At 42.3% G+C, this 8,954-nt stretch overlaps 1 pseudogene; it reads right to left on the bottom strand.

Moving 5' to 3' along the window:
• Positions 1 to 8,625: 8,625 nt before the first annotated feature.
• Positions 8,626 to 8,725, bottom strand: LOC121158132 (annotated as a pseudogene).
• Between the last annotated feature and the right edge of the window lie 229 nt (positions 8,726 to 8,954).

Below are 8,954 nucleotides of genomic sequence, written 5' to 3' on the forward strand. Positions count from 1 at the left end.
CTGGGGGAGATACAAGTTGCAATCAATCTATGAAATATGATCACTTTGGAAAAGAAGTCAGAATGGGAAGATACATTCGTGGAGGGAATAGGTCAATGGACAGTTCATCACGGAGGCATGTGTGTGTCCCTCCACTCTATGTTTCCCCTCCCCCTTCCTTTTCTCCCTCCCTTCCATTTGATTTCCATGCTCTGTAGAAGTTATGAAACCTCACCATTCTCAAGAAGAACTGGGCTGAAGTTTGTGCATCCCAGGGTGGTTGTCATGGCTGTAGGAGCCATCCCTAACCTAGGGATCCACTGCCTGGATGTGTACAAAATGAGCTTAATTGAACAGGGCAGTGATGTAGCTCTCTGTTAGTGTTCTTGTTGTTATAAAATGTTCCTTGATCAGGATACGAGTGTTGCTCAAATTTTGCTCCATCTGTTCACCCTTTCTCCCTTTGGGTTTTGTAAGGGAGATAACATGTACAGAGTTTGATAGTAAAGAAGTTGCAAATTGCTGCAACTGATCTTTGCAGCTAGACCTCAATGTGGGGGACAGTAACCAATTCTTCTAGTGTGGATGGGTTGATTTGAGCTCTGGAACAACACAACCAGTGCTTGAAAAATGCTAACAGAGAGCAAGGAACAATGCTATTACTCCAGCCTTCAGTTGAATGCTAAGTGGGTAAGACAGGACTTTTAGTCAGCCTCCAGTGTGGGATTCAGTCTGATTCTACACAAAGGAGTGGATGGACAGGGTGAGACTAAGAGGCAGTAATATGAGGGAACTTCAAAACACTAGTGAAAAATATGTTGAAATTATGTTTATGAGGGGGTCTTCAAATATCCATAAAAAAGACTGTAAAAAAACTACACATGGCTTTAGATATTATTTTCATGCCAAAATAAAAAAACTTTTAATTCTATTTCTCATCAATTTTTGAAAACACTTGTATATATAGAATAAGTACAGTGACAGTACCCTTAGAGAAATAGGGCTAACTCAAAAACATGTTCCAACTCTAGCAATACTTGCTCAGGGAGAAGGGAACGTTTCCAGGGAGGAGGCTCCATTCAGAGGGCTCTTCAGAGATCATTCCTTGCAGATCTGCTGTGGTGTCTCTCCAGGCAACCAGATGCTTGTCTTTCTGGGAGACTCCTCAGAAGATGACACTCAATGGAGTCATTTTCTTCCATCCTGCATAAGAGGTGGAACACATTGTGGGCCTTCATGGGATTTTAAACTCAGATCCCAAGAAGAAAATTGCATTTGTTCATGTAATAAATAAAAATGCATCTGGACCTGCCAACCACTATGCAGGGCTGCAGAAGATATATAATACAATTAGCTCTTGCTGGGAGTTGCCAGCTGACAATGAGGCAAGATTTATGTATTTGCTTTTTCCATAAGTACAATTTTATTTGATAAGTGCAGACTGAAGATATAAAGAATTAATCCAGGGGTCTGCATTGTGGGATGTTTCCTCTGTAATATTAAAATAAATATTACCCCTCCATCCAATTACATAAAATTATGTTAATAATATCTTCTTTGTTGTTGTTGTCTGTCTGTTTCATCTTTTCAGCCAAAGAATTGATTAAAAGCAGTGACTGGCTTTCTTTCAGAAAGAGGGTTTTGTGTTTTGTTGTTATTATCATCCAGGTCAGAGGAGTATAATTATTTCTTTTACTTAAAAGCAACACTCCTGATGGAGGCTTTGGTGACCACTGGGGCTGCTGTTCAGAGATAGCTTTTGTTCCAGTTTCTCCCTTAGGACAAACCTGAACTTTTAGGAAAAGCAAACTAGTCCTATGAATAGTAAACTGTTCCTAGATTCATACTCTGCTTTGAATATGTATGTGGGCTTGTGGGTATGTAAGTTTACCTTAATTTTTTTTTTTGAAAACAGAAGTTAAAATTAACTTATTTTGGTGCAAATGTTTTGAAATTATGCATAGTGTTTTTTTTCCTTTTCTATCATACCTATTTTTCCATGAGCTTTTGAAGTCTCTTTGTCTAGAAGTGTGAGTGAGATCTTGGTCAGGTTGAAGGATTGAATCCATGCAATAGACTGAGAGTAATATTGCTGGGGTACGGATGAATTATTTCTTGCAATGCTGTCATTTCACAATTCTTTTGCTGGAGGCTACTACTAGGAGTTTATCCTAGGCCAGGCATGTTCTATTCAGGTTTCCCTTACTTTAAAACACCTGAGAGAAGATACTTATAAAGGAAGGTTTATTTTGGCTCAGGTTTGTGGGTGCCCAGTTCAGGCTTGGGTGGCCCTAGGAGTCTGACATCTATTGGAGGCTGGCAGTGGCAGAATGTGTGGGGAGGATGGATCATATGGTGAGCTAGGAAGCAAAGACAGGAAACGTGTCTTTGGCTTGCTGAATCAAACCTGTTTACAAGACTTGCCTTCCTCCAAGTGACCGTCAGAGCTACTGCTAGGCCTACCACCCAAACATCACTATTGTATTATGCCTCTATTCTAAAAGTCCAAATCATTAACCATTGACATAAGGTTCAGTCACCTGCAAGAGCATGAATTCCAAAATCTTTGTTCCAAAATAAACTTAATGTGTGATTTCAGCCCCCCCCCATCAATTTACTGCTGTTGTAATCGTCATTCATTCACAAAGACATAACCAGTAAACATACCCAATCACCTCATTATTTTTGATGAAAGCTACTGGAAGCATAGTCCTTTGTAAGGTGCCTTGCACAGTCTGCTGGATCCTTGTCTGTGGCAAGAGCAGCAAGAAGGCTGAGAGAGCAATGAGAAATGTTCTTAGCAATTTCACACTGCCATCTTATATCTATGAGATTGAACAGAGATCAAAATTGAGCTTGTCCCTTGCATTTTGTATATTTTCTAGCAGTTATTTTCTGTTCATTCTAAATACAGTAAAGTGGTTTTGGTGGTGATGGTGGGGTGTTGGATTTTGTAACAGATAACTTGAAAAGTGCAGGTCTTGAGAGAGAGAATTTTTCTCCTTTATCACGTTTTCCACAGAGGCCCCTGCAAAATTAAAGCCCAACAGGTCCAAGGAATGTTGCTTAATCTTACACGAGCTTTGACCATGGCCCTGAAACCTGTTCTATCCTTTGGATTCTGCTGCTGGGGAAGAGAAGTAAAAGGAAAAAAAAAAAAAGAAAATTTCTCACAGTTTCTTATGTCTTCGTTGTGTATGCAAAGAAGTATAATCAGAGCCTTTTCAAAGGACAGAAAGCCAAGGACACATGGGCCACAGGCCCTGAAGGAGCAGAACCAGGATCCAGAGACCAGTGACCCTCCTAAGGATGGATGCTTTCCCTCTGCTTGCCTTGCTGAGCTGACTCCAGGGAGCATGTGTGCACTCCTCCCTTCATCAGGGTGCAGTTTGTAGCCCCCTGCATCAGGCGGCCTCTCGCTGATTCCTCTAAGTCACAGAGGGGTTAGCAAATTGAACGAAAACCCAGCTAAGCGCTGTCTGACATCGATTCTCCTCAGTGAGGGTCAGTAGAGCTCAGCAGTTTGTTTCTTAGGTTTTAGAGTCAAACTGCATTCATGCCCACCAAAGATGAGGGTGGCGGTGGCACGGCTGCCACATAGAGTTGTGCAGACTGCGCACTCTACAACGTCAAGGGCTGCCATTAACATTATCATCCGTGTAATGGAGCTTGTGCATGGATGGCATGGCCTGCATGGCTGAAACAGCAAGCCCAGCTGGGACAGGCAGCAGAGTCTAAAACATGCTGTTCCAAACAGTCCCAAAGGTATAGACCCACAATGCAGGCTGTGGAAAGCGCCACCCTCCTCCCTGCTCTCACCAGAGAGAAGGGCTCTACACACCCCCTGCTGCCCCATTGTCCTGCCCTTGATGCAGGTCACTGATCAGAAACAAAGCAAGATGAGCTTGTGATACACCCTTTGTTGGACCTTTAATCTCTGGTTCACTGTGCTTTGATGAAATGTGAAAGTAGATTATGGGCTGTGAAGCACTATAGAACTCCCTTAGGTAATGATGAAAACTTAGTAAATGCTGCCAATGACAATAAAGGAAGAATGAGGTCATAGGAAAACATACTCATGTTTCAGCTACTTATTGTTTCCAAAGGTCTAGGTTCTCCCAAAAAACAAAGCAAGCATTTGTTCTGATTGATACCTCTATTGACCTCTCAGGAAGACTTGTGGAGAGATGGCGCTCAATAAATGCTGACCAGTGAAGGAAGGAATGAAGAAATGAAGGGCAGGTGAAGTGACTGAGTGAACCAGGTTGCAGAGCAATGAGAAACCAGGTACTTGCTGTCTGTATGTGGAACTTTTGGCAGTGGAAAAATGAGTGCTGCTTATACTATGGAGCCTCTGTGTATGTAAATTACCTATTGTGGAAATCAATGATTGTTGAGTCCCACTGATACACAAGCACTGTGTTTAGGGCCACTTTCACAAGCTGTTTCAATTCCTCATTGATTTTATAGTATAATGGCTCTCATCCCATCTTAGAGGCTAAGTAATTGACTATAGATTCACACATGAACATTGCAACTATAGGATTTGAACACAGACCCACATCATTCCAGAAACCACATTTTTGTTTTTTTATTCTGCTGTGCTTGTTCAGTCTAAACTGCTCCATACGTCCATTGAGATACTGAAACTTTCTCTTAGAAGCACAGGCTTTTCAAGATGCTATGGGTTGTGTCCTTGCATCTGTTATTAGGTCCTTGTCTTTGCTGAGAAATCCTTTCTTCTTTGAGCATCTAGGGAAAGAGAGGTCTGACTTTAGGACCAAGGATGAGGGGGAAACCGCAGGTCTTGTGACACGGTCGGCCTGGGCCCAACATCAACGTACTGTTGTGGCCTCTGGGATCTTGTTCTTGACCAGAGCTGAATTGCTGGCTGAGGAGGGCTCTCTATAAATCAGAGGGGCACAATGGAATGAGATAATGCGTACTTTCTTAGGGAGGGGGAAAGGAAGGGAAGGAGAGCAGGGAAGATAAGAGGAAAAATTTATGAGTTGATTGCTGATTTATTAAAGTGGTCTTTTGCCTTTGATGATCAGAGATAGAAACCACAGAAGAGTGTGAGATTCAGGATCATGAAACAATAGAAAGGAAGTCATCTGCTTTCCCTGTCATTGGATGCTATTGGGTACCAAGGTGGAGTTTGCAAACTGCTGCCTCATGCTTTATTGATGTGGTTAACTTGACTCCAAACTTCTGGATGACTGGGAACAGGTCTGAGGAGGGGAGGTGATTACAGGGAGGTGGAAAAGGAAAACAGCGTCTGCAGGACCTTGGAGAGGAGAGATTGTCCAAGCGTCAGCGTCCTTCAGCCTGACAACCTGGCATCTTGATGCCACTGCTTCAGCCAGGGTCTGGAGCTTTCCCAGTGGCCCACGCTAACCTCTGACCAGACGTTCATGTTTGTTAGCCTTTTCTGGCTTCCCTCCTGCTCATGCATGGATACTGAGTCATCAGTGTCCATTTTTTTTGCTCCAGGGTAGAGGGGTTACGGCAGACCTCCTGGCCCCAAGGCTGCCCCTTAAAGAGGACATCATACAGAGTCTATAGGTGGGCAAGCAGCTGGACAGTGGATGAATGTCCCTCTTTCCTGCTTTGTTTACCAAAACAAGCCAGTCTTGGGGATGTATTCAGTGGTGTTTATTTACTCAACAGGAAATAATGTTAAATTTTTATGATGATCATTAAGAAACTTGCTGACTGTGGTGAGTGGGCCTTTTGGTCCCTGGTGCTGCCTTTATGTAGCATTGCCAGGCTGTTTGGAAAACCCCAGGAACCTCTATTTGCCATGCTCAGCATTGGTTGGACATTTACATATATTGGCCTTATTGGTTGTTTTCAAGAACTGCTGTTGGAGGATGTCTTTCAGAGTTCCATGACTCTTGCATGCATGTTGATGTCTTCTGGTATTTTCACTGTGATTTTTGCCCCAAGTTCTTGCTCAGGGCAGCACAGCCTCATGTGAATATGCTGTTTTGTTAAGTTCCACGTTGTGGCCAGTAAGATTAGTTTTCTGCAAAACCCTCCACTGTCTGTCCTTTGGTAGGCAGATGCTGGGCAGTTAACCACCAACCCATTCCTTTTTCTTCCAGGCATAGATTTATGGAAAAGAAAATGAAAACTCTGTGGTTGTATGGGGTGAAAATTTGTTTCCACATAACTCAGCGTTCTGGGATCTTCCTATCACTTAGGTTTGATCAGTAACTGACTAGGTTCCCATGCTCCTTATAAACTTTGAGCCCACACCAGATGTTAGGGTGTGTGATTTGATGAACTTGCTCCTGACCACAGGAGGGTGTGCTTGGTATGATAGGTGTCGCTGTGACTTTTTGCTGTTCTTCTGCAGAGATGTCCAGTTTTATTTCTTACTGAGTGACTATAGCCACTTGCTTGATCAATGGAAGATGACAGAATGATGTTCAGGAACAGGCATGGTCACCTTGAGCCAAGCCTTGCACCTTCATCCCAGATGTCTTAGAACCCTCACTGTAAGGGTGTTCTTTCTGCCAACCCAAGGATCAGTCCCCAAGTAGAGACCATGTGCATGCAGACCCAGATGAACTCCTGGTCAGTAGACAGCAGCACCTCCCCAGCCTTCTCCATCCTTTGAGTAAAGATGCCACCTTGGAAGTGATCCCCTTATGCCCGTCATCCAGCAGGCACCACACCAGGCCAGAGATGAACCACCTATCTGAGGACTTAATCAGTCTCCAACTTGTGAGCAAAGTGGTCCTTTACTTAAGTTTACAGTCTGGGAATCATTCAGCATATGGCAATAATTAGAATACTTGGTGAGCAGCATGAATTGTTAGCTTTTGGGATTCCAAACTCTAAGAAAACCATGCCTGATTATTAAGAGAGAAGAAGAGAAGAAAGCAATGTTGACATCCTCTGTCTCTGCCTCACCAACTCTTCGTGCCTTTCTTCATCGCTTGCTATTCAGTCAGTCTGATTACCTACTTTCCTGATTTAGTGTTCTATGTGAACATTGTTTCCTAGTTTCAGAATGGGTTTATAAAATGCCATAAGAAGCATTTTCTCTGGTTGATTTTTAGGCTTGAGACAATCATCCTTGCAGTTGAATCCCTTTGGGATTTTACCAGACAAATTCATGTCATCAGGATGGCAGAACGATGAATGAGTGGTTGTAGTCTTTGAGAGCTCTAGACTCTATTAAAATGTAGTGTGGTTTCACTGCCCTGTATTCAGTGAAGTCATTCCATGGCAGCTTCTTGCAGTATACTGTTGAGAAAACAAACAAACAAACAAAACTCTGAGGCTCATGCTCAGTTCTGTGGGAAAGGATGTTAGCAGTCACTTGTGACGAATCCTGTGCCTTCCTCAGTGCTCCTCTCACGGTGACCACTCTTGAACAGGTAGGTGCTTGTAGAGCTTCGGGACTCCCAAGGAGCACCATCAACTTTGGCTGGCTCCTGAGAAAGTGTCAGTAAATTACAACTGAGAATCTTGGGAACAAGACCCAGAGATGATCCAACTTACCCACATAAACAAGTCACATATGCTCCGGATGTGAGGGATTATAAAGTATGATGTTTGTAATGGAATTTTGTAGCACACTGAAATCACACACACACCACTCATGACAGCACAACAAGTAGGAAATATGTTGAACATGAAATGAGAGACTTGGTATTAGTTTGCTAGGGCTTCCAGAATAAAGTACTATAGGTAGGTACTGCATTAAAAAAAATAGTAATTTATTTCTCACTGTTTTGGAAGCTTGCAGTCTAAGATTGAGATATCATCAGGATTGGTTTCTTGTGATGTCTCTCTCCTTGGCTTGCAAGTGGTTGCTCTCTTTGTGTCTTCAGTTTGCCTCCCACACCCCACCATGTGTTTGTCATAGCTTCTTCTTAAAAGGACACCAGTCATGTTGGTTTAGGATGCCCCCATATCATCCTGTTCACTTTGATCACCTCTGAAAGGCCCTGTCTCTAAGTACATTCGTGTTTTGAGGTACTCAGGGTATGAATTTAGGGGGGAACACAGCTCAGGCAATAATGCTTAGAACGGAGTTCTGCCTCTTCCACATATGGTCATAATGAAGTTATTTAACATTCCTAAGCCTCTGGTTTTGTTTTTTGGACATGAGACTTCAAAATAACAGTTCATAGGATTGTTGTGTATGTGTGTGGTGAGGGGTGGGTGTTTCTGTGCATACCAAGTTTTGTGTATAACAGTTGTGAATGGTTAATTATCACTGATTCTCACCTTTTGTGAGTAATTCCATGTAACATTGACAACCAACATTTGCAGAATTGTTTATAGAAAATCACAATTTTTGGTTATGACTCATTTAATATGTTTTAAAATTGTATGATGCTGAGTGTTATCACTGTCTTCATGACACTAATTTGATAAATTGGAAAACATGTGCTAGTTCCTCCCTCACTTTAGAGATGCAAATAGGGACATGGAGGCCGATTGTCCCTTCACGGGTAGCTTCTCATGGCGTTAGTGGCTCATGTCACATTTAACACTAGCTGTAGTTCTGGCAGGTCAGATCCGGTCTTAGGATAGGAGCCAAATGGAGCAGATAAGAACATAGATTGTCAGCCAGCACATTCAGGTGTGTGTGGTTCGATGTTTTTTTGTTTTTGTTTTTGTTTTTTAATAATGGAATGCTTTATGAATTTGCAAGTCATCCTTGCGCAGGGGCCATGCTAATCTCTATATTGTGCCAGTGTTAGCATATGTGCTGCCAAAGCAAGCATGATTCAATATTTGTTGTATATTCTCCTTTCCCATTGTAAAATGAGTGAAGCAGAACATCTCAAGTAGATCTGCCTCTCAGTCTCTTAATTTCAGAGTTTGATTCCAATGATTCCTATTTAGCCCTTCTTGCAGAACTGAGTCTGATTTAAAAAAAAAAAAACCTTTATCAAAAGTTGAAAACTGTTGTCTTGAGGTTGATGAGAAAAAGAAAAAAAACACATAAA

Source organism: Ochotona curzoniae, unplaced genomic scaffold (assembly GCF_017591425.1).
Source record: "Ochotona curzoniae isolate NIBS_2020 unplaced genomic scaffold, NIBS_Ocur_1.0 contig_3622, whole genome shotgun sequence".
Classification (NCBI taxonomy): Eukaryota; Metazoa; Chordata; class Mammalia; order Lagomorpha; family Ochotonidae; genus Ochotona; species Ochotona curzoniae.